The sequence below is a fragment of the Oncorhynchus mykiss genome, chromosome 25 (assembly GCF_013265735.2).
Source record: "Oncorhynchus mykiss isolate Arlee chromosome 25, USDA_OmykA_1.1, whole genome shotgun sequence".
NCBI classification, from domain to species: domain Eukaryota; kingdom Metazoa; phylum Chordata; class Actinopteri; order Salmoniformes; family Salmonidae; genus Oncorhynchus; species Oncorhynchus mykiss.
Window position 1 is genome coordinate 13,133,816 of NC_048589.1, and position 25,147 is coordinate 13,158,962.

The following is a 25,147-nucleotide window of genomic DNA, read 5'->3' on the forward strand; positions in this document are numbered from 1 at the left end:
TTGACTTGGCCATTCTAACACCTGGATATGTTTATTTTTGAACCATTCCATTGTAGATTTTGCTTTATGTTTTGGATCATTGTCTTGTTGGAAGACAAATCTCCGTCCCAGTCTCAGGTCTTTTGCAGACTCCATCAGGTTTTCTTCCAGAATGGTCCTGTATTTGGCTCCAACCATCTTCCCATCAATTTTAACCATCTTCCCTGTCCCTGCTGAAGAAAAGCAGGCCCAAACCATGATGCTGCCACCACCATGTTTGACAGTGGGGATGGTGTGTTCAGCTGTGTTGCTTTTACGCCAAACATAACGTTTTGCATTGTTGCCAAAAAGTTCAATTTTGGTTTCATCTGACCAGAGCACCTTCTTCCACATGTTTGGTGTGTCTCCCAGGTGGCTTGTGGCAAACTTTAAACGACACTTTTTATGGATATCGTTGCGAAATGGCTTTCTTCTTGCCACTCTTCCATAAAGGCCAGATTTGTGCAATATACGACTGATTGTTGTCCTATGGACAGAGTCTCCCACCTCAGCTGTAGATCTCTGCAGTTCATCCAGAGTGATCATGGGCCTCTTGGCTGCATCTCTGATCAGTCTTCTCCTTGTATGAGCTGAAAGTTTAGAGGGACGGCCAGATCTTGGTAGATTTGCAGTGGTCTGATACTCCTTCCATTTCAATATTATCGCTTGCACAGTGCTCCTTGGGATGTTTAAAGCTTGGGAAATCTTTTTGTATCCAAATCCGGCTTTAAACTTCTTCACAACAGTATCTCGGACCTGCCTGGTGTGTTCCTTGTTCTTCATGATGCTCTCTGCGCTTTTAACGGACCTCTGAGACTATCACAGTGCAGGTGCATTTATACGGAGACTTGATTACACACAGGTGGATTGTATTTATCATCATTAGTCATTTAGGTCAACATTGGATCATTCAGAGATCCTCACTGAACTTCTGGAGAGAGTTTGCTGCACTGAAAGTAAAGGGGCTGAATAATTTTGCACGCCCAATTTTTCAGTTTTTGATTTGTTAAAAAGGTTTGAAATATCCAATAAATGTCGTTCCACTTCATGATTGTGTCCCACTTGTTGTTGATTCTTCACAAAAAAATACAGTTTTATATCTTTATGTTTGAAGCCTGAAATGTGGCAAAAGGTCGCATAGTTCAAGGGGGCCGAATACTTTCGCAAGGCACTGTATATAGTGAAAACAGTAGTGGTCCTAAAACGGAACCTTGAGGAACACCGAAATGCACAGTCTATCACAGTGCTGTTTTGTCACCAAAGCCCCATATACTACCCACCACTGCGACCTGTATGCTCTCGTTGGCTGGCCCTTGCTACATATTCGTTGCCAAACCCACTGGCTCCAGATCATCTATAAGTCTTTGCTTGGTAAAGCCCCACTTTATCTCAGCTCACTGGTCACCATAGCAACACCCAACCTTAGCATGGACTCCAGCAGGGAAATTTCACTGGAGGCAGGGCTTTCTCCTATAGAGCTCCATTTTTATGGAATGGTCTGCCTACCCATGTGAGAGACGCAAACTCGGTCTCAACCTTTAAGTATTTACTGAAGACTCATCTCTTCAGTGGGTCATATCATTGAGTGTAGTCTGGCCCAGGAGTGTGAAGGTGAACGGAAAGGCTCTGGAGCAACGAACCGCCCTTGCTGTCTCTGCCTGGCCAGTTCCCCTCTTTCCACTGGGATTCTCTACCTCTAACCCTATTACAGGGGCTGAGTCACTGGCTTACTAGGGCTCTTTCATACCGTCCCTAGGAGGGGTGCGTCACTTGAGTGGGTTGAGTCACTGATGTGATCTTCCTGTCTGGGTTGGCGCCCCCCCCCTTGGGTTGTGCCGTGGCGGAGAACTGTGTGGGCTATACTCGGCCTTGTCTCAGGATGGTAAGTTGGTGGTTGAAGATATCCCTCTGGTGGTGTGGGGGCTGTGCTTTGGCAAAGTGGGTGGGGTTATATCCTTCCTGTTTGGCCCTGTCCGGGGGTGTCCTCGGATGGGGCCACAGTGTCTCCTGACCCCTCCTGTCTCAGCCTCCAGTATTTATGCTGCAGTAGTTTATGTGTCGGGGGGCTAGGGTCAGTTTGTTATATCTGGAGTACTTCTCCTGTCCTATCCGGTGTTGTGTGTGAATTCAAGTATGCTCTCTCTAATTCTCTCTTTCTCTCTCTCTCTCTCTCTCTCTCTCGGAGGACCATGCCTCAGGACTACCTGACATGATGACTCCTTGCTGTCCCCAGTCCACCTGGCCATGCTGCTGCTCCAGTTTCAACTGTTCTGCCTGTGATTATTATTATTTGACCATGCTGGTCATTTATGAACATTTGAACATCTTGGCCATGTTCTGTTACAATCTCCACCTGGCACAGCCAGAAGAGGACTGGCCACCACACATAGCCTGCTTCCTCTCTAGGTTTCTTCCTAGGTTTTGGCCTTTCTAGGGAGTTTTTCCTAGCCACCATGCTTCTACACCTGCATTGCTTGCTGTTTGGGGTTTTAGGCTGGGTTTCTGTACAGCACTTTGAGATATCAGCTGATGTACGAAGGGCTATATAAATAAATTTGATTTGATAGGCTACATCCAATTTGCTGAGTAGAGTGTTGGAGGCTATTTTGTAAATGACATCGCCGAAGTCAATGATAGGTAGGATAGTCAGTTTTACGAGGGTATGATTGGCAGCATGAGTGAAGGAGGCTTTGTTGCGAAATAGGAAGCCAATTCTAGATTTCATTTTGGATTGGAGATGCTTAATGTTAGTGTGGAAGGAGAGTTTACAGTCTAACCAGACACCTTGGTATTTGTAGTTGTCCCCATATTCTAAGTCAGAACAGTCCAGAGTAGTGATGTTAGTAGGGCGGGCGGGTGCGGGCAGCGATCGGTTGAAGAGCACCAATTTAGTTTTACTAGCATTCAAGAGCAGTTGGAGGCCACGGAAGGAGTGTTGTATGGCATTGAAGCTCATCTGGAGGTTTGTTAACACAGTGTCCAAAGAAGGGCCAGATGTATACAGAATGCTGTTGTCTGCGTAGAGGTGGATCCAAGAATCAACAGCAGCAAGAGCGACATTGATAGAGAAAAGATTCAGCCCAAGAATTGAACCCTGTGGCACTCCCATAGTGACTGCCAGAGGTCCGGACAGCAGGCCCTCCGATTTGACACACTGAACTCTATCTGAGAAGTTGTTGGTGAACTAGGCGAGGCAGTCATTTGAGAAACCAAGGTTGTTGATTCTGCCGATATGAATGCGGTGATTGACAGAGTCAAAAACCTTGGCCAGGTCGATGAAGACGGCTGCACAGTACTGTCTTTTATCGATGGCGGTTATGATATCTCCACCCTTTACTTGTATGCCTCCTTGTCCACCAGTATCTGTCTTTTGATCTCACGTTGTGAGTTTCCCTATAGATTCATCTGATTGTCACTCTCATTATCACAAAAGTAGATGGGCTAAGTCCACAACAGTACTTAAACCACATCAATCTGATTGGGTGTGCCGGTCAGGTCCTGGCTTCCAAGTCGATAAGCCTTGGTGCACCCAGGTCCATCTATATCTACACCCTGATGCAAACAGCCCATGATGACAATTGCACATCACAAATAGCCTACTAACCAACACTTTGATCTAAACTTTTTCAATACCTGGTTTGCATACCATTGTTGTCTTGGTTAACATTTACTGGTAGATATCATAAATTTAAACGGTCTTTACTACCCTACCGGTTACTGAAGTCATTCTTCTGTGAGCTGCACCATGCCACAACCAGTTGAGAGCTCCACACTCTGGCTGCCTCCAAATGAGATTTCGCTGAAACTAGGCTTTGTGTGCTGTGCACATGTGAATATACTTCACGTGCTATGCGATTTATGTTGGCAACATTGTGCATGATTTCTCTTTTGCACTACAAGTCGTATACCTCCTACACTACTTTGATATGCATCAGTAGGGATTAAGGAGTGAGTATACAAATGCCAACTGAAAACAAAATACCTGCGTATACCCTCCACTACACCACTGGCCCTTTGTGTTTTACAAAAAGTCCACTCTCCTACATGAGAGCTCTGGTATTACAGTTGCTGTCCTTTCACATTCACAAACCTGGCACAACCTGAAAGCGAATATTTTCGCCACTGTGCAAACATGTCTATAATAGATAAAGGCTGTTAAGATTTTGTTTCAAGAAAGGAGTGATTATATATTTGGCCTGGGGAAGCGCTTTTATGCGCTGACTTAATGGAAGCTTATAATTATGAGTTTTTTTTACTCCGCTGGTCTCAGGAAGAAATGATGAGTCCTCACTGTCCGAAACCGAGTCAAGACCAAATACAAATGTATCCAACAATGAGACAAGACCAAGACACTTAATATGTGGTGTCGAGACAAGATTCTGAGTACTACAACAGCTGAGTACAACAACACAAACATAAATATCAAGATCTTAGGTACTAGTGCCAAATCTATGTGCAGGGGTACGATGTAATTGACGTATGTACATATACAGGTGACGTCGGAAGTTTACATACACTTAGGTTGGAATCATTAAAACTCGTTTTTCAACCACTCCAAAAATGTATTGTTTTAACAAACTATAATTTTGGCAAGTCGGTTAGGACATCTACTTTGTGAATGACAAAAATGTAGTTCAAGGACTACCTTCAAACTCAGTGCCTCTATGCTTGACATCATGAGAAAATCAAAAGAATTCAGCCAATTTTTGTACAAACAATAGTAAGGAGAAACGTTCTGTCTCCTAGAGATGAACGTACTTTGGTGCGAAAAGTGCGAAAAGTGCAAATCAATCCCAGAACAAGAGCAAAGGACCTTGAGAGGATTCCGGAGGAAACAGGTACAAAAGTATCTATATCCACAGTATAACGAGTCCTATATCGACATAACCTGAAAGGCTGCTCAGCAAGGAAGAAGCCACTGCTCCAAAACCGCCATAAAAAGCCAGACTACGGATTACAACTGCACATGGAGAAAGTCCTCTAGTCTGATGAAACAAAAATAAAACTCTTTGGCCATAATGACCATTGTTATGTTTGGAGGAAAAAGGAGGAAGCTTGCAAGCCAAAGAACACCATCATAACCGTGAAGCACAGGGGTGGCAGCATTATGTTGTGGGGGTGCTTTGCTGCAGGAGGGATTGGTGCACTTCACAAAATAGATTGCATGATGAGGTAGGAAAATTATGTGGATATATTGAAGTAACATCTCAAGACCTCAGTCAGGAAGTTAAAGCTTGGTCACAAGTGGGTCTTCCAAAAGGACAATGATCCCAAGCATACTTCCAAAGTTGTGGCAAAATGGCTTAAGGACAACAAAGTCAAGGTATTGGAGTGGCCATCACAAAAATTTGATAGCAGAACTGAAAAAACATGTGTGAGAAAAGAGGCCTACAAACCTGACTCAGTTACACCAGCTCTGTCAGGAGGAATGGGCCAAAATTCACCCAACTTATTGGGGGAATCTTGTGGATGGCTACCCAAAATGTTTGACCCAAGTTAAACAATTTAAAGGCAATGCTACCAAATACTAATTGAGTGTATGTAAACTTCTGACCCACTGGGAATGCGATGACAGAAATAAAAGCTGAAATAAATAATTATCTCGACTATTATTCTGACATTTCACATTCTTAAAATAAATTAGTGATCCTAACTGACCTAAGACAGGGAATTGTTACTAGGACTAAATATCAGGAATTGTGAAAAACTGAGTTTAAATGTATTTGGCTAAGGTGTATGTAAACTTCTGACTTCAACTGTATCTAGTTATGAGGTTGGGAGATTGGGAACCTATCTAGCTGGCTAGATAAAGCCAAGTTCATGAACATGATTGGTGGATAGTATTGCAGAGAAACAATAAAACACTTGTTTTATGTTTTGTTTAAGAAGGAATAGGCTACATAGCTTAATCAAATTAATTCACAAACGTACTTCCTGCGAGTCCTTGCCTAGTAATCCTTGCCTGGTCCAGTCAGTGTGCCCTCTCCGCAAATACCGCTGGCAGATATTTTCTATTAATAATTATGATAGAATGTGGGCTGAAAATGAAGTTTAGTGATTCATTTAACATCTGAAAAATAAAAATAAACAGGACAAATCTGAGGGGGCACGTCCTTGTGCCCCATATGGGCATGATGCCACTGTCCACTTAGCCACATGCTCTTGTGCATCCTCTGCTGAAGTAGGTAATTAAGGAGAGGAGGACACTCCTCTGTTCACCTACTAACTAATTTACACTATCCTTGACTACTTATCGGTTCCCGGGTCACGGAGGAGAGGAGGACGGAGGAGTCAAGGAGAGGATGGTATAGCCGCGGGAAGATGTTTTGAGTAGGGGTTGCTGACTGAAATTTTTTGACTACTTTTCCAATATTTCTCTATTTTCTTTCTCTCTGCATTGTTGGGAATGGCCCGTAAAATAAGCATTTCACTGTCAGTTTACACCTGTTGTTTACGAAGCATGTGATGAATAAAATTTGATTTCAAAGAACTCCATCTCCACCGCAGCACCAGCACCCCTACTTCCTGCGGCTATGGAGGATGGGCTTTAGACCAATAGAGAATCTCCCAATGCCAACCATAAGAACACAGTGATAGACATTTTAAATGCTTCTGCTCTTTCAGCTACAAACATTAAAACAACTTCAACATTTTCAAAACGTTATAAATTTGAACTATTTACATTTTCATGAATTAGCATAAATAACACACCAACCTTAATATTATAGGCCTAACTCTAGAACCTTTCAAGCTAGAGACACCCAATCAACTTTCACCTGTTCCAGCTATCCTTTCTATCAACCATATTACTTCAAGACAAGCTAGCAAGCACACACATTTTCTTTAGGAAATGTACTTTTCGAGTATTCAGTTGACCTTAGTCACCTCACCGCTGGTGAATTTTTGCTTCCATGTAAGACCAATAGGTCAACTACTACAGAAGGGGAATGGACATATGAACCGAATTGCGTTGTGATTAAAAGTTTATATTTACCGCAAAAGGTCTATAAGCTGCTTATCTGTAAAACTTTTCTTTGCCATTTACCAGGCAAAATATCCCCATAAATATATTTTGAACAACATAAACTAGACTTACTGTATAATTATTATTGTTTGAAAAATGTCCCCATCGTGCTCATGGAATCAACCTTCTCCGAGGAGGAAGGTAGAGAGAATAATTGTGTCAAACTCTTCAAATTGTAAACCAGTGAATTCATATCAAAAGACAATGATTATAAACACAAAGGCTATTTGTATTGCTGACAGGCACACCCTAAAACGTATAAGAAGAGGTCTCAGAGGTGTAGTTTATGGGATGTTTCTGATAAACTGTAGGTTTCCATTTGATTGGAAGGCTCTACAGGTGGTTTGGGAGATGCGCAGTGTTGCCCAACGTCACACTCGGTGGTGGTATAAAATCCCCTGTGTTTGTTCCTCCAGTCATTTATCTTGAGGAAAGACGAAGGCAGGAAAGCTACATTACGCGCAATTGTTGCTGGGAAGAAACCGATAACAAGATGACTAAAATGGTGATGGCTTACATTGGGTTCCTTCTCCTTGCCATGCGTTTTTCGTCACAGGTCAGGACTTTTCCTCTAAAATGTACTTTTTACCATGTTTTGTTTCAGGTGAAACCAGATTTGAATTAGGCTACCCATTATTCTGGAGAGCAAATGTATTTCAACAGGACCGGTGTAACGTTCAATACGGTGACGCCTCTTCAGATAGATCAAGGATTCAGTACCCTAACGTTACTACGACATGCGTAGGCTGGCTAATGTAATTTGAGCGCGACGGTATATTATATCCTCCACTGCACAATTCAAATGCAAGACGTTGCCCATTACCCTATAGGCTATGGAAAACATTGTCCAGAAGGTGATGGCACTTGTAGTAAGTTTTCTAAGGTGCATTTTGTTGGAACAATTGTCATAGGACTATTGTATTATTACTGCCTAGGCTACTCTGTGTGCCTAGCTGAACGTTTGCCCTTCTTAAAATTAGTCGTACGAAAGTGAAGTCCTATTGATAATTGTCCCGATTAGTCAAATGTTTCAGGTTTACGTGTTTCTCACATGTGACAAGCCCCTCTGCTCTCCCGTTTTAGATCCACGCGCAAAACACCACCACACAGTCCCCTGCCATGAATGCTACGACCAAAGCTGGCGGTGCGAGTTCCAACATGACCAAGATGCCCGATGTCACCAAGAACAACAACATTCCCAAAGGAGCCAGTGCACCCTTGCAGTCCAGCTCAGGCGTGCTCATCATACCCATCATGGTGGGGGGCTCACTACAGGGGCGCTTCTAGAGGGCTGTTGAGCAGGGAACAGACACCAGCAAGACTTTAACATCAGCGGCCTAGATCGGGCGAACTCTTCGACAAAGAGCCCATTTAAAAAAATAATAATAATTATGAGAAAGGCAGTCATGTGCGTTCCTAACCGAAGAGTTCACTGATGGGAATTGTTATATTCCCTCACCTTCTGGCCGCTTCAAACCAGTAGGCCTTCACACCTCGCACACTGGCCCCATGCCCATAGGCTGAACTGGAATATGGAATTGTATGAGTTTGCATATGTGAGATTTAATTGTATGAATCATGATGTGATCTGCTTAGATTAGTTTTTATGGCCAGGTTCAATAAACCTTTGAAATATAGGATACTTGTGACAATTTTCTTGTATAATAAAAATACTTTAACATATTGTTTCTTCCCCTGTCTCTAAATTCTAAAGCTTGACCTGACAAGTAATTTGCTGTTCCTCTTGTCTCCAGCCCCTTTATTGATCACATAGCTAAACCCAGGGATTTCTTAAGGTAGACTCGGTTTGATGTGCCACAATTTAAATCCTTATTTTAGAATGGGGTATAGGAATGTTCACCTTTGGCCAGTTGTAGCATTTATGCCATGTCAACTAGGACATGACCCTTGAATTCCTTGTGTGGACTAAATGGTATAAGCTTCCTGACAGTTGACTTGCAGGCTGCTTTAATTAGATTTACTTTACCCTAGCTACATTGACCTGTGACCAGTCATTTACTTACTAGCCTACAAAGATGTTCAGGGGAAGGCTGGCTGTAAAATATATTTGAACTTACACTAGTTTCTTGACACTGGGTCTTGCTGGCTGGCTCTCAACCAAAGGGATGCATAACTTTTTAGAATGGTGACGTTGAGCCCATAAATCTAGACCAGGGATTCTAAGCTGACTAAGGTTATACCAAGGATAATTTTGTCACCTCGAATCAATGTAATTGACATTCCTGCTATTAGCCCATACAGTTTGTCCCAAATTCTGTCCTAGATCTGAGATCAGGACACTTTGGTACAATGTATTTACTGTCTAGGCACCATTTTTCAACCGATACTGTGGGACCTTCACGCAATGTTTGTCTCACCTTTCCAGAGCGTTTGTAGTGTGTAGACTACTCATATGCTACAGACTTGTTTAGAGGCTGTTCAGTCTAGTCCCAAGATGGTTGTAGCGAAACCGAATGTCTTGCAAGCGATGTGAGTAGACTGATTTTCGGGATGTCTCATGGTCTTACTAACGCTCTCCTTAGTTATATTGACTACGTCAGTCCTAGCTCGCTCATTGTCTTGATAACAATTTCGGATTACAGGCCTTTACAGGCCCAGGGTACAGGCCTTGGTGAAACGCTCATTCCTTCGACGATAAACGCGAATTCGACAATCGCCCCTGATGAGACAAATCTGCGACTCATCAGTGAAGAGCACTTTTTGCCAGTCCTGTCTGGTCCAGCGACGGTGGATTTGTGCCCATAGGTGACGTTGTTGCCGGTGATATCTGGTGAAGACCTGCCTTTACAACAGGCCTACAAGCCCTCAGTCCAGCCTCTCTCTGCCTATTTGCTGACAGTCTGAGCACTGATGGAGGAATTGTACGTTCTTGGTGTAAATCGGGCAGTTGTTGTTGCCATCCTCTACCTGTCCCGCAGGTGTGATGTTTGGATGTACCGATCCTGTGCAGGCATGTTACACGTGGTCTGCGACTGCGAGGACGGTCAGCTGTCCGTCCTGTCTTTCTGTAGCGCTGTCTTAGGTATCTCACAGTACGGACATTGTCCTCATGAGTCCTCATGCCTCCTTGCAGCATGCCTAAGGCACGTTCACGCAGATGAGCAGGGACCCTGGGCATCTTTCTTTTGGTGTTTTTCAGTTGGTAAGTTGGTAGAAAGGCCTATTTAGTGTCCTAAGTTTTCATAACTGTGACCTTAATTGCCTACAGTCTGTAAGCTGTTAGAGTCTTAACAACCGTTCCACAGGTGCATGTTCATTAATTGTTTATGGTTCATTGAACAAGCATCGGAAATAGTGTTTAAACCATTTACAATGAAGATCTGTGAAGTTATTTGGATTGTTATGAATTATCTTTGAAAGACAGGGTCCTGAAAAAGGGATGTTTTTTTCAGAGTTTATATCCTTGGGGCTCAAGTGCAAGGAGTTTGCATTGATTTTACATCCATTTGTTTTAATTTGAATCCCTCTCTTTTGCATCCATCTCCACCCTGCATGGTGTTTCCTACTTTACCACCTTTGAGGTAAAGTTTCCTTTTTATCATAAGACATCTTAAGGAACAGCATGAAAGCTCACATCTGCTTGTTGTACATGATAGTTAGGCTGTGTGCATTTTAATTTAAATTAGATGCAAATCTAAGCTCGAAGTGAAACAATTGAGAACAGCGGTCGGGCTGGTTTACGAGGCTAGGAAACACTGGGACTAAATGATGAACTGGCAGGTGATATGTTCTGTAAAGGTTCTAAGTTGTTGAGTCTTCAAAATCGAACTTGGTGGAATCCGCAATGACCCAAGGAAACTCTAAGGTTTAATGATAATTTTTCTGCTTTTGAATATCATTACCTCAGTCACAACAGAACCTTACCATGCACGTCACTGACCAGTAACACTCACTTGGAATGGAAGAAGTAAAAAACAGGACATCTGTGGCTTTCCATATGCCCCAGTGGTGGAACACTTCTTTACCACGCTGTGCTGTAAAAACAAGCACCAAGGATGGTTGAACTTAATCACATGTATTTATAAAGCCCTTTTTACATCAGCCGATGTCACAAAGTGCTGTACAGAAACTCCTGACAACTTTTACTTATTTGAAAGGTTGAGAGCGAGCATTAGAACCATTGTTAACCAGATTTGCCTTTGGGGGCATGTTGAGGGTGGCCATTCTGAAAGGTCAACCGATAGCATCAGGGAGCCAACAACCATATTGACCTTTGATAATTGCTCATGCAGTAAGAAATCATGACCCAGTGAATTTGCTTTGACATAAAAAAGGAAACCAGCACTTCCTGTAGAATGCATCTCTAGCGGTGTATAGCCACCGAAAAACGATATGAGGGGGAAAAGTAAGTCACTCAAATCAAAGTTTATTTGTCACGTGTGCCGAGTACAACAGGTGTAGACCTTCCAGGGAAATGCTTACTTACAGGCTCTAACCAACAGTGACATTTTTAAGTAAAAAAAAGGTATTAGGTGAACAATGGATAAGTCAAGAAATAGAAACAGCAGTAAAAAAGACAGTGAAAAATAACAGAAGCGAGGCTATAGGCTATATACAGTAGCGAGGCTATATAAAGGCACCGATTAGTCGGGCTGATTGAGGTAGTATGTACATGTAGGTATTTTAATGTGACTATGCATATATAATAATCAGAGTAGCAGTAGCGTAAAAGAGAGGTTGGTGGATGGCGGGACACAATGCAGATAGTCCGGGTAGCCAATATGCGGGGGTACCGGTTAGTCGGGCTAATTGAAGTAGTATGTACATGAATGTATAGTTAAATTGACTATTTGATTACCTGGACCATGTTATTTTGTTGGTGATGTGGACACCAAGGAACATGAAGCTCTAAACCTGCTCCACCACAGCCCCGGCGATGAGAATGGGGACGTGCTCGGTCCTCCTTTTCCTGTAGTCCACAATCATCTCCTTAGTCTTGGTTACGTTGAGGGATAGGTTGTTACTCTGGCACCACCCCGCCAGGTTTCTGACCTCCTCCCTATAGGCTGTCTTGTCGTTGTCGGTGATCAGGCCGATCCTTAGTTTAGTGATGAGCATTGAGGTTACTATGGAGTTGAACGCTGAGCTGTTGTCAATGAATATCATTCCTACGTAGGTGTTCCTTTTGTCCAGGTGGGAAAGGACAGTGTGGAGTGCAAAAGAGATTGCATCATCTGTGGATCTGTTTAGGCGGTATGCAAATTGGAGTGGGTCTAGGGTTTCATGGATAATGGCGTTGATGTGAGCCATTACCAGCCTTTCAAAGCACGTCAAGGCTACGGACGTGAGTGCTATGGGTCTGTAGTTATTTAGTCAGGTTGTCTTAGTGGTGTTGGGCACAGGGAATATGGTGGTCTGCTTGAAACATGTTGGTATTACAGACTCAATCAGGGACATGTTGAAAATGTCGGTGAACACACCTGCCAGTTGGTCAGCACATGCCCGTAGCACACATCCTGGTAATCCGTCTGGCCCAGCAGCCTTGTGAACGTTTACCTGTTCAAAGGTCTTACTCACGTCGGCTACAGAGATCGTGATCACACAGTGTCCGGAACAGCTGATGCTCTCATGCATGCCTCAGTGTTGCTTGCCGTGAAGCAAGCAAATAATTGGTTTAGTTCATCTGGTAGGCTTGTGTCACTGGGAAGCTTGCGGCTGTGCTTCCCTTTGTAGTCTGTAATAGTTTGCATGCCCTGCCGTATGACCAGCGTCTGAGCCGGTGTAGTATGATTCAATCTTAGCCCTGTATTGACGCTTTGCTTGTTTGATGGTTCGTCTGTGGGCATAGCAGGATTTCTTATAAGCTTCCGAGTTAGAGTCCCGAACCTTGAAAGCGGAAGCTCTACCCTTTAGCTCAGTGTGAATGTTGCCTGTAATCCATGGCTTCGGGTATGTACGTACAGTCACTGTGGGGACGACGTCCTCGATGTACTTATTGATAAAGCCAGTGACTGATGTGGTGTACTCCTCAATGCCATCGGAGAATCCCGGAACATGTTCCAGTCTGTGATAGCAAAACAGTCCTGTAGATTAGCATCTGCTACATCTGACCACTTTTTTTACAGACCGAGTCGCTTGTGCTCCCTGCTTTAATGTTTGCTTGTAAGCAGGAATCAGGAGGATATAATTGTGATTGACCAGATGGAGGGCGAGGGAGAGCTTTGTGCACGTCTCTGTGTGTGGAGTACAGGTGATCTAGAATTTTTTTCCCTCTGGTTGCACATTTAACATGTTGATAGAATTTAGGTAGAACTGATTTAATTTTCCCTGCATTAAAGTCTCCGGCCACTAGGAGCACCGCCTCTGGGTGAGCGGTTTCCTGTTTGCTTATACAGCTGACTGAGTGCGATCTTAGTGCCAGCATCCATCTGTGGTGGTAAATAAATAGCCAAGAAAAGTATAGATGAAAACTCTCTTGGCAAATAGTGTGGTCTGCAGTTAGTCATAAGACACTGTACTTCGGGCAATCTAGAGACTTCCTTAGATTTCGTGCACCAGCTGTTGTTTACAAATCCGCACCGACCAACCTCCCCTCGTTTTACCGGAGTGTGCTGTTCTATCTAGCCATTGCAGCGTATATCCCGTTAGCCGGATATCAATGTCATCATTCAGCCACGATTCCGTGAAACATAAGATATTTGTTTTTGATGTCCCGTTGGTAGTATATTCGTGATTGTACCTAATTTATTGTCCAATGATTGCACGTTTGTGTGTAATATTGACGGTAACGGCAGCTTTCCCACTCACCTTCAGCGGATCCTTACGAGGCACTCCGCTCTGTGTCCTGTGTACTTGCGTCGGATCCTCACACACTCCTCCAATGGTATAACATGATATCCTCCTATTAGCTAGCTAGCTACTGACTTGTGATCATTGCCCTTGCTAGTTTGATTGAATTGACATTTTTGCCCAGAAAATTCTGTCATTGAAACTGAAACATTGTAACCTGAAAACAATGTACCAGGCCCTCTGTGATTTTCAACCTGATAGCAATATTTTTGGGATTACCAAGAAATGTGCCCGCAAATTATATGAATCATTAATTAATTAAACTTTTACAAATGCACAATCGAGAGCATCCTGTCGGGCTGTATCACCGCCTGGTATGGCAACTGCACTGCCCTCAACCGCAAGGCACTCCAGAGGGCAGTGCAGTCTGCACAACACATAACCGGGTGTAAACTACCTTCCCTCCAGGACACCTACAGCACCCGATGTCACAGGAAGGCCAAGATCATCAAGGACAACAACCACCCGAGACACTGCCTGTTCACCCCGCTATCATCCAGAAGGCGAGGTCAGTACAGGTGCATTAAAGCTGGGAGCGAGAGACTGAAAAACAGCTTCTATCTCAAGGCATTCAGATTGTTAAACAGCCATCATTAACATAGAGAGACTGCTGTCAACATACAGACTCAAATCTCTGGCCACTTTAACAAATGGACTGAATAAAGGTATCGCTAGTCACCTTAAACAACGCCACTTTAATAATGTTTACATATCATACATTACTCATTTCATATGTATATACTGTTCTATACCATTGACTGCATCTTGCCTATGACTATCATCAGTCACTTTCAGTAAGGCCACGTTAATCATTTTTACACATCCTTCATTACGCATCTCATAAGTATATAATGCTCTATACCTTCTACTGCATCTTGCCTATGCCGCACAGCCATCGCTCATCCATATATTTCTATGTACATATTCTTATTCATCCCTTACATTTGTGTTTATAAGGTAGTTGTTGTGAATTTGTTTGATTACTTGTTAGATATTGTCGGAACAAGAAGCACAAGCATTTCGCTACACTTGCATTAACATCTGCTAACCATGTGTATGTGACAAATAAAATGTGTTGCTTGTCGAGCGAGGATTGGAAAATGTCTGTAAAAACACCAGGCAATTGTTCAGCACAGTGCTTTAACACGTACTTTGTCTGGACCTGGGCCTGTCTGCATTACATCACCTGAAAAATATCAAAACATTAGCCTGTTGAACAACAAACCTTTCATACATGTGTATGAATGTTCGGGAGGCGGTCGTCGGTCGACGTCACCGGTTTTATAGCCATCGCCGCTCCATCTTTCATTTTCCATTTGTTTTGTCTTGTTTTCCCGCACACCTTGTTTACATCCCCTCATCACTCTACGTGTATATTATCCTCTGTTTCCCCCATGTCTGTGTGTGTAATTGTTTGTTACGTTTGTATGATGCGTCAGGCTGCTTTTTCCGGGTATTGTTTTGAACCTGTGGTATTGTATTGTTGTACATGATTTGGTGTGACCAGTGAGCTATTTCGCATTTGCCTTTGGCTGGAATGTTGTGACGCTGTTGCGTCCGACTGATTTGCTTCTGTCAATTAAAGTTTGCCTGTTCTCTCATCTCTGCTCTCCTGCACCTGACTCCAATTGACCAGTTGTGCACACAGTCTGACAATTTCTTTAGCCATATTCTGGCTCTCATCTCTCCCATGGTCAGCACTGGTTTTCCCCTGCCTATGTGGGGGGCACTAGCCATGGATTTAATCCCTTGCCAGGCCACCCTTTCATTTGTATTTTTTTATTTCACCATTATTTCACCAGGTAGGCCAGTTGAGAACAAGTTCTTATTTACAACTGCGACCTGGCCAAGATGAAGCAAAGCAGTGCGACAAAAACAACACAGTTACACATGGCATAAACAGACGTCCAGTCAATAACACAATAGAAAAATCTATATACAGCGTGTGCAAATGTAGTAAGAATAGGGAGGTACAGTGCCTTGCGAAAGTATTCGGCCCCTTTGAACTTTGCGACCTTTTGCCACATTTCAGGCTTCAAACATAAAGATATAAAACTGTATTTTTTTGTGAAGAATCAACAACAAGTGGGACACAATCATGAAGTGGAACGACATTTATTGGATATTTCAAACTTTTTTAACAAATCAAAAACTGAAAAATTGGGCGTGCAAAATTATTCAGCCCCCTTAAGTTAATACTTTGTAGCGCCACCTTTTGCTGCGATTACAGCTGTAAGTCGCTTGGGGTATGTCTCTATCAGTTTTGCACATCGAGAGACTGACATTTTTTCCCATTCCTCCTTGCAAAACAGCTCGAGCTCAGTGAGGTTGGATGGAGAGCATTTGTGAACAGCAGTTTTCAGTTCTTTCCACAGATTCTCAGTTGGATTCAGGTCTGGACTTTGACTTTGCCATTCTAACACCTGGATATGTTTATTTTTGAACCATTCCATTGTAGATTTTGCTTTATGTTTTGGATCATTGTCTTGTTGGTAGACAAATCTCCATCCCAGTCTCAGGTCTTTTGCAGACTCCATCAGGTTTTCTTCCAGAATGGTCCTGTATTTGGCTCCATCCATCTTCCCATCAATTTTAACCATCTTCCCTGTCCCTGCTGAAGAAAAGCAGGCCCAAACCATGATGCTGCCACCACCATGTTTGACAGTGGGGATGGTGTGTTCAGCTGTGTTGCTTTTACGCCAAACATAACGTTTTGCATTGTTGCCAAAAAGTTCAATTTTGGTTTCATCTGACTAGAGCACCTTCTTCCACATGTTTGGTGTGTCTCCCAGGTGGCTTGTGGCAAACTTTAAACAACACTTTTTATGGATATCTTTAAGAAATGGCTTTCTTCTTGCCACTCTTCCATAAAGGCCAGATTTGTGCAATATACGACTGATTGTTGTCCTATGGACAGAGTCTCCCACCTCAGCTGTAGATCTCTGCAGTTCATCCAGAGTGATCATGGGCCTCTTGGCTGCATCTATGATCAGTCTTCTCCTTGTATGAGCTGAAAGTTTAGAGGGACGGCCAGGTCTTGGTAGATTTGCAGTGGTCTGATACTCCTTCCATTTCAATATTATTGCTTGCACAGTGCTCCTTGGGATGTTTAAAGCTTGGGAAATCTTTTTGTATCCAAATCCGGCTTTAAACTTCTTCACAACAGTATCTCGGACCTGCCTGGTGTGTTCCTTGTTCTTCATGATGCTCTCTGCGCTTTTAACGGACCTCTGAGACTATCACAGTGCAGGTGCATTTATACGGAGACTTGATTCCACACAGGTGGATTGTATTTATCATCATTAGTCAACATTGGATCATTCAGAGATCCTCACTGAACTTCTGGAGAGAGTTTGCTGCACTGAAAGTAAAGGGGCTGAATAATTTTGCACGCCCAATTTTTCAGTTTTTGATTTGTTAAAAAAGTTTGAAATATCCAATAAATGTCGTTCCACTTCATGATTGTGTCCCACTTGTTGTTGATTCTTCACAAAAAATACAGTTTTATATCTTTATGTTTGAAGCCTGAAATGTGGCAAAAGGTCGCAAAGTTCAAGGGGGCCGAATACTTTCGCAAGGCACTGTAAGGAAATTAATAGGCCATAGTGGCAAAATAATTACAATTTAGCATTAACACTGGAGTGATAGATGTGTAAATAATGATGTGCAAGTAGAGATACTAGGATGCAAAAGAGCAAAAAAATAACATGGGGATGAGGTAGTTGGGTGGGCTATTTACAAATGGCCTGAGTACAGGTGCAGTGATCAGTAAGCTGCTCTGACAGCTGATGCTTAAAGTTAGTGAGGGGGAAATAAGACTCCAGCTTCAGTGATTTTTGCAATTCGTTCCAGTCATTGGCAGCAGAGAACTGGAAGGAAAGGCGACCAAAGGAGATGTTGGCTTTGGGGATGACCAGTGAAATATACCTGCTGGAGTCCGTGCTACGGTTGGTTGTTGCTATGGTGACCAGTGAGCTGAGATAAAGTGGTGCTTTACCTAGCAAAGACTTATAGATGACCTGGAGCCAGTGGGTTTGGCGACGAATATGTAGCAAGGGCCAGCCAACGAGAGCATACAGGTCGCAGTGGTGGGTAGTATATGGGGCTTTGGTGACAAAACAGATGGCACTGTGATAGACTGCATCCAATTTGCTGAGTAGAGTGTTGGAGGCTATTTTGTAAATGACATCGCCAAAGTCAAGGATCAGTAGGATAGTCCGTTTAACGAGTGTATGTTTGGCAGCATGAGTGAAGGAGGCTTTGTTGCAAAATAGGAAGCCGATTCTAAATTTAATTTCTGATTGGAGATGCTTAATGTTAGTGTGGAAGGAGAGTTTAAAGTCTAACCAGACACCTAGGAATTTGTAGTTGTCCCCATATTCTAAGTCAGAACCGTCCAGAGTAGTGATGCTAGTCGGGCGGGCGGGTGCAGGCAGCCATCGGTTGAAGAGCATGCATTTAGTTTTACTAGCCTTTAAGAGCACTTGGAGGCCACGGAAGGAGTGTTGTATGGCATTGAAGCTCGTTTGGAGGTTTGTTAACACGGTGTCCAAAGAAGAGCCAGATGTATACAGAATGGTGTTGTCTGCGTAGAGATGGATCTGAGAATCACCAGCAGCAAGAGCGACATTGATATATACAGAGAAAAGAGTCAGCCCGAGAATTGAACCCTGTGTTAACTCCATAGAGACTGCCAGAGGTCCGGACAGCAGGCCCTCCGATTTGACACACTGAACTCTATCTGAGAAGTAGTTGGTGAACTAGGCGAGGCAGTCATTTGAGAAACCAAGGCTGTTGAGTCTGCCGATATGAATGCGGTGATTGACAGAGTCAAAAGCCTTGGCCAGGTCGATGAAGACTGCTGCACAGTACTGTCTTTTATCGATGGCGGTTATGATATCTCCACCCTTTGCTTGTAGGCCTCCTTGTCCACCAGTATCTGTCTTTTGATCTCACGTTGTGAGTTTTCCTATAGATTTATCTGATTTTCACTCTCAAAATCACAAAAGTAGATGGGCTAACTCCACAACAATGCTTAAACCACATCAGTCTGATTGGGTGTGCCGGTCAGGGCCTGGCTTCCAAGTCGATGAGCCTTGGCCCACCCAAGCCCATCCATATCTACACCCTGATGCAAACAGCCCCTGAAGACAATTGCGCATCACAATTAGCCTACTAACCAACACTTTGATCTAAACTTTTTCAATACCTGGTTTGCATACCATTGTTGTCTTAGTTAGCATTTACTGGTAGATATCATAAGTTGAAACTTCTTTCCTACCTTATCGGTTACTGAAGTCATTCATCTGTGAGCTGCACCATGCCACAACCAGTTGAGAGCTCCACACTCTGGCTGCCTCCAAATGAGATTTCGCTGAAACTAGGCTTTGTGTGCTGTGCACATGTGAATATACTTCACGTGCTATGCAATTTATGTTGGCAACATTGTGCATGATTTCTCTTTTGCACTACAAGTCGTATACCTCCTACACTACTTTGATATGCATCAGTAGGGATTAAGGAGTGAGTATACAAATGCCAACTGAAAACAAAATACCTGCTATACCCTCCACTACACCACTGGCCCTTTGTGTTTTACAAAAGTCCACTCTCCTACATGAGAGCTCTGGTATTACAGTTGCTGTCCTTTCAGATTCACAAACCTGGCACAACCTGAAAGCGAATAGGTTCGCCACTGTGCAAACATGTCTATAATAGATAAAGGCTGTTAAGATTTTGTTTCAAGAAAGGAGTGATTATATATTTGGCCTGGGGAAGCGTTTTTACGCGCTGACTTAATGGAAGCTTATAATTATGAGGTTTTTTTTACTCAGCTGGTCTCAGGAAGAGTCCTCACTGTCTGAGACCGAGTCAAGACCAAATACAAAAGATAAGATTCTGAGTACTACAACAACTGAGTACAACAACACAAACATAAATATCAAGATCTTAGGTACTAGTGCCAAATCTATGTGCAGGGGTACGATGTAATTGACGTATGTACCTATACAGGTGACGTCGGAAGTTTACATACACTTAGGTTGGAATCATTAAAACTCGTTTTTCAACCACTCCAAAAATGTATTGTTTTAACAAACTATAATTTTGGCAAGTCGGTTAGGACATCTTGTGCATGACACAAGTAATTTTTCCAACAATGTATTTCAAGGCCTGCCTTCAAACTCAGTGCCTCTATGCTTGACATCATGAGAAAATCAAAAGAAATCATTCAAGACCTCAGAAAAAAATGGTATCTGTACAAACAATAGGAAGGAGAAACATTCTGTCTCCTAGAGATGAACGTACTTTGGTGCGAAAAGTGCAAATCAATCCCAGAACAAGAGCAAAGGACCTTGTGAGGATGCCGGAGGAAACAGGTGTAAAAGTATCTATATCCACAGTATAACGAGTCCTATATCGACATAACCTGAAAGGCTGCTCAGCAAGGAAGAAACCACTGCTCCAAAACCGCCATAAAAAGCCAAACTATGGTTTGCAACTGCACTTGGAGAAAGTCCTCTAGTCTGATGAAACAAAAATAGAACTCTTTGGCTATAATGACCATCGTTATGTTTGGAGGAAAAAGGAGGAAGCTTGTAAGCCAAAGAACACCATCATAACCGTGAAGCACAGGGGTGGCAGCATCATGTTGTGGGGGTGCTTTGCTGCAGGAGGGATTGGTGCCCTTCGCAAAATAGATGGCATCATGAGGTAGGAAAATGATGTGGATATATTGAAGTAACATCAAGACATCAGTTAGGAAGTTAAAGCTTGGTCGCAAGTGGGTCTTCCAAAGGGACAATGATCCCAAGCATACTTCCAAAGTTGTGGCAAAATGGCTTAAAGGACAACAAAGTAAAGGTATTGGAGTGGCCATCACAAAAATGTGATAGCAGAACTGAAAAAGCGTGTGTGAGAAAGGAGGCCTACAAACCTGACTCAGTTACACCAGCTCTGTCAGGAGGAATGGGCCAAAATTCACCCAATTTATTGTGGGAAGCTTGTGGATGGCTACCCAAAACGTTTGACCCAAGTTAAACAATTTAAAGGCAATGCTACCAAATACTAATTGAGTGTATTGTAACTTCTGACCCACTGGGATTGTGACGTCAGAAATAAAAGCTGAAGAAAATAATTCTCGACTATTATTCTGACATTTCACATTCTTAAAATAAAGTAGTGATCCTAACTGACCTAAGACAGGGAATTGTTACTAGGACTAACTATCAGGAACAGTTTTCTTTAGGTGAAGGAGAGGCGGACCAAAATGCAGCGTGGTTTCTATTCATGTTTTTTTAATGAAGACAACTATACATGAATAAACTAACAAAACAATAAACGTGAGAAAACCTAAACAGCCTATCTGGTGACAACAAACACAAAGACAGGAACAATCACCCACGAAACACTCAAAGAATATGGCTGCCTAAATATGGTTCCCAATCAGAGACAACGATACACACCTGCCTCTGATTGAGAACCACTTCAGGCAACCATAGACTTTCCTAGATAACCCCACTAAGCCACAATCCCGATACCTAACAAAACCCCAAGACAAAACACACCACATAAATAAACCCATGTCACACCCCGGCCTGACCAGAATAATAAAGAAAACACAAAATACTAAGACCAGGGCGTGACAGAACCCCCCACCCCCCAAGGTGCGGACTCCCGGCCGCACACCTAAACCCATAGGGGAGGGTCCGGGTGGGCGTCTGTCCACGGTGGCGGCTCCGGCGCGGGACGTGGACCCCACTCTAACAAAGTCTTAGTCCCTTTGCCTCGCGTCCTTAGATAGGCGACCCTCGCCGCCAACCTTGGCCTAGTAGTCCTCACCAAGGACCCCACTGGACTGAGCGGCAGCTCGGGACTGAGGGGTAGCTCGGGACTGAGGGGTAGCTCGGGACTGAGAGGAAGCTCGGGACTGAGAGGAAGCTCAGGCAGGTAGTTGGCTCTGGCAGATCCTGGCTGACTGGAAGTTCTGGCAGATCCTGGCTGCTCCATGCTGACTGGCTGCTCTGGCTGCTCCATGCTGACTGCTGCTCCATGCTGACTGGCTGCTCCATGCAGACTGGCTGCTCCATGCAGACTGGCGGCTCCATGCAGACTGGCGGCTCCATGCAGACTGGCGGCTCCATGCAGACTGGCGGCTCCATGCAGACTGGCGGCTCCATGCAGACTGGCGGCTCCATGCAGACTGGCGGCTCTGGCGGCTCCATGCAGACTGGCGGCTCTGGCGGCTCCATGCAGACTGGCGGCTCTGGCGGCTCCATGCAGACTGGCGGCTCTGGCGGCTCCATGCAGACTGGCGGCTCTGGCGGCTCCATGCAGACTGGCGGCTCTGGCGGCTCCATGCAGACTGGCGGCTCTGGCGGCTCCATGCAGACTGGCGGCTCTGGCGGCTCCATGCAGAATGGCGGCTCTGGCGGCTCCATGCAGACTGGCGGCTCTGGCGGCTCCATGCAGACTGGCGGCTCTGGCGGCTCCATGCAGACTGGCGGCTCTGGCGGCTCCATGCAGACTGGCGGCTCTGGCTGCTCCATGCAGACTGGCGGCTCTGGCTGCTCCATGCAGACTGGCGGCTCTGGCTGCTCCATGCAGACTGGCGGCTCTGGCTGCTCCATGCAGACTGGCGGCTCTGGCTGCTCCATGCAGACTGGCGGCTCTGGCTGCTCCATGCAGACTGGCGGCTCCATGCAGACTGGCGGCTCTGGCGGCTCCATGCAGACTGGCGGCTCTGGCGGCTCCATGCAGACTGGCGGCTCTGGCGGCTCCATGCAGACTGCCGGCTCTGGCGGCTCCATGCAGACTGGCGGCTCTGGCGGCTCCATGCAGACTGGCGGCTCTGGCGGCTCCATGCAGACTGGCGGCTCTGGCGGCTCCATGCAGACTGGCGGCTCTGGCGGCTCCATGCAGACTGGCGGCTCTGGCGGCTCCTTGCAGACTGGCGGCTCTGGCGGCTCCTTGCAGACTGGCGGCTCTGGCGGCTCCTTGCAGACTGGCGGCTCCTTGCAGACTGGCGGCTCCTTGCAGACTGGCGGCTCCTTGCAGACTGGCGGCTCCTTGCAGACTGGCAGCTCCTTGCAGACTGGCAGCCCCTTGCAGACTGGCAGCTCTGAACAGGCAGGAGACTCCGGCAATGCTGTAGTAAGCGGAAGGCTCTGGTAGCCATAACAGGCGGGAGACTCCGGCAGCTCTGTAGAGGAGGAAGTGCTGGCACTGGTGGTACTGGGCCGAGAACACGCACAGGAAGCCTGGTGCGGGGAGCTGCCACCGGAGGGCTGGTGCGTGGAGGTGGTACTGGATAGACCGGACCGTGCAGGCGCACTGGAGCTCTTGAGCACCGAGCCTGCACAACCTTATTTGGCTCGATGCCCACTCTAGCCCAGCCGATACGAGGTGCTGGTATGTACCGCACCGGGCTATGCACCCGCACTGGAGACACTGTGCGCACCACAGCATAACACGGTGCCTGCCCGGTCTCTCTAGCCACCCGGTAAGCACAGGAAGTTGGCGTAGGCCCCCCCCCCCCCACCAAGACATTTTTGGGGCTGACTCCCGGGCTTTCTTGCCAACCGTGTTCCCTTGTATCGCCGGATCCTCTCTCCGGCTGCCTCTGCTCTCCTAAGTGCCTCCACCTGTTCCCATGGGAGGCGATCTCTTCCAGCCAGTATCTCCTCCCAAGTGTAACAACCCTTGCCATCCAAAACGTCTTCCCATGTCCATTCCTCCTTTTGCTGCTCCTGCTGCCGCTGCCTGTCACCACGCCGCTTGGTCCTGTTGTGGTGGGTGATTCTGTAACGGTTTTCTTTAGGTGAAGGAGAGGCGAACCAAAATGCAGCGTGGTTTCTATTCATGGTTTTTTAATGAAGAAAACTATACATGAATAAACTAACAAAACAATAAACGTGAGAAAACCTAAACGGCCTATCTGGTGACAACAAACACAAAGATAGGAACAATCACCCACGAAACACTCAAAGAATATGGCTGCCTAAATATGGTTCCCAATCAGAGACAACGATACACACCTGCCTCTGATTGAGAACCACTTCAGGCAACCATAGACTTTCCTAGATAACCCCACTAAGCCACAATCCCACTACCTAATAAAACCCCAAGACAAAACACACCACATAAATAAACCCATGTCACACACTGGCCTGGCCAAAATAATAAAGAAAACACAAAATACTAAGACCAGGGCGTGACAGTTTAAATGTATTTGGCTAAAGTGTTTGTAAACTTCCGACTTCAACTGTATCTAGTTATGAGGTTGGGAGATTGGGAACCTATCTAGCCATCTAGATAAAGCCAAACTCATGAAAATGCTAGGTGGATAGTATTGCAGAGAAACAACAAAACACTTGTTTTATGTTTTGTTTAAGAAGGAATCTATAGGCTACATAGCTTAATCAAATTCATTCACAAACGTACCTCCTGCGAGTCCTTGCCTGGTAATCCTTGTCTAGTCCAGTCAGTGTGCCCTCTCCGCAAATACCGCTGGCAGATATTTTCTATGAATAATTATGATATAATGTGGGCTGAAAATGATGTTTAGTGATTCATTTAACATCGGAAAAATTAAAATAAACAGGACAAATTTGAGGGGGCACATGCCCTTGTATGAGCATGTTTCCACTGTCCACTTAGCCACTGGAAGGATGCTCTTATGCATCCTCTGCTTTAGTAGGTAAATAAGGAGAGAATGACACTCCTCTGTTCACCTACTAACTCATTTACACTGTCCTCGACTACTTATCGGTTCCCGGGTCACGGAGGAGAGGAGGGAGGACGGAGGAGTCAAGGAGAGGATGGCATAGCCGCGGGAAGATGTTTTGAGTAGGGCTTGCTGACTGAAAATGTTTACTACTTTTCCAATATTTCTCTATTTTCTTTCTCTCTGCATTGTTGGGAATGGCCCGTAAAATAAGCATTTCACTGTCAGTTTACACCTGTTGTTTACGAAGCATGTGATGGATAAAATTTGATTTGATTTCAAAGAACTCCATCTCCACCGCAGCACCAGCACCCCTACTTCCTGCGGCTATGGAGGATGGGCTTTAGACCAATAGAGAATCTCCCAATGCCAACCATAAGAACACAGTGATAGACATTTTAAATTGTACTGCTCTTTCATCATTTCAGCTACAAACATTAAAACAACTTCAACATTTTCAAAACTTTATAAATTTGAACTATTTACATTTTCATTAATTAGCATAAATAACACACCAACAGTAATATTATAGGCCTAACTAAAACCGTTCAAGCTAGAGACACCCAATCAAC

At 44.6% G+C, this 25,147-nt stretch overlaps 1 long non-coding RNA gene across 3 annotated transcripts; it reads left to right on the forward strand.

Annotated features, from left to right (window-relative positions):
* Positions 1-7,440: 7,440 nt before the first annotated feature.
* On the forward strand, positions 7,441-8,725 carry LOC110505374. 3 transcript variants are annotated; one of them, XR_002470747.2, is made up of 2 exons: positions 7,441-7,598; positions 8,126-8,725. It is a non-coding gene; the product is annotated as an uncharacterized LOC110505374 (long non-coding RNA). The 3 variants fall into 3 exon arrangements; XR_005039544.1 differs by lacking the exon at positions 7,441-7,598 and adding an exon at positions 7,669-7,911; XR_005039545.1 differs by lacking the exon at positions 7,441-7,598 and adding an exon at positions 7,671-7,896.
* Positions 8,726-25,147: the final 16,422 nt, after the last annotated feature.